This window comes from Bactrocera neohumeralis, unplaced genomic scaffold, assembly GCF_024586455.1.
Source record: "Bactrocera neohumeralis isolate Rockhampton unplaced genomic scaffold, APGP_CSIRO_Bneo_wtdbg2-racon-allhic-juicebox.fasta_v2 ctg1570, whole genome shotgun sequence".
Taxonomy (NCBI): domain Eukaryota; kingdom Metazoa; phylum Arthropoda; class Insecta; order Diptera; family Tephritidae; genus Bactrocera; species Bactrocera neohumeralis.
In genome coordinates this window covers 6,990-8,291 of record NW_026089769.1, presented here as the reverse complement: position 1 = coordinate 8,291, position 1,302 = coordinate 6,990, and the positions used below count along the sequence as shown (strand labels likewise).

The 1,302-nt window shown below is 34.3% G+C and overlaps 1 pseudogene; it reads right to left on the bottom strand.

The window, feature by feature from the left end:
* Positions 1 to 637: 637 nt before the first annotated feature.
* Positions 638 to 793, bottom strand: LOC126766526 (small nucleolar RNA U3; annotated as a pseudogene).
* Between the last annotated feature and the right edge of the window lie 509 nt (positions 794 to 1,302).

The window sequence follows — 1,302 nt, the reverse complement described above, 5'->3', positions numbered from 1 at the left end:
GAAGCAAAATGCGAAACAATCATACATATATTATGTCGTTTGCACATTTGTCTGTATGTTTGCGAAAGCAAATGTTCTACAAAAGCATATTTCTATACTTAAACAAAATTATTTGAACCATCGTATATTTCTTACATGCATAACCAAACCATACTTAAGACAACGCCACGAAAGTGTCAATAGTGGTGTTGGTGGTAAGCACATAAAAAGTCACAATGTGAACGCAGGTTCGAATCTCGACGGACTTAGTCTTTAATTTTTGCATTTTAACATCGTAATACTATACTAATAAATATATAATAGAAATTAAATTTATCACAGCGATATATAATATATGTACATATACATAATATTGCTGTGATAAATTTAATTTCTATTAGTACGAAAAATATTTATTAGTATAGTATACGATGTTAAAAGGCATACATCTTTCTATCCTATCTTGTGTATCTGCACATGCTCATATGAATGTATGTATACGCATGTGCGCGTTCAGAAATTCAAAGAATTCGCACAAAAAAAAAAAAAGAGAGACGAAAGAAATAAAGTCACATAAAATAGTTGAGAATTCGCAAAAATGAAAGACAAACGAAAGAAAAATAATGCGCACGCATACATAAGCGTACTCTACTTATTGACCGCATTATTTCATTATGCCATAACACAATATTAGAAATGAATTTCATAAACCTCACGCTGTCAGATAAAACGATATACCTCGTCATCGCGGGTCGATTTCCAAAAAATTTAAATGAAGACTAACTACAGAAATGATCCTGTAAAGTAGAGCCTTAATTTTTCAACGGCCAACGCAGAGTATTTCAACCAAAATATACGCAAAATAGTTGAGAATTCGCAGAAATGAAAGACAAACGAAAGAAAAAGAAGCATAACTTCAATAATGCACAAGCATACAAACATACATATGCGCAGCAGCAGCAAGGAAAGAGGTAACAATCGGCGATCCATTGTATATTTCTTTCATGCATAACCAAACCATAATTAGGACAACGCAATACAAGTGTCAATGGTGGTGTTGGTGGTAAGCTCTTGAAAAGTTACGACGAGCACGTAGGTTCGAATCCCAACAGAATTTATTTTTAATTGAATATGTCACCAACCAAAAATTTAAACATTGTTCTACAAAAACAACAACAGCATAAGCATGGCAACATTGTGTTGTTGGTAGAAAAGCCGAGCTGTGCCGAAAGAAACGAACAAACGATCGCCGATTGTCACCGCTTCGCTTGCTGCTCGAACATCTTCGCAGACAAGGTTGCGTAGATTCATATTGAGCAAGGT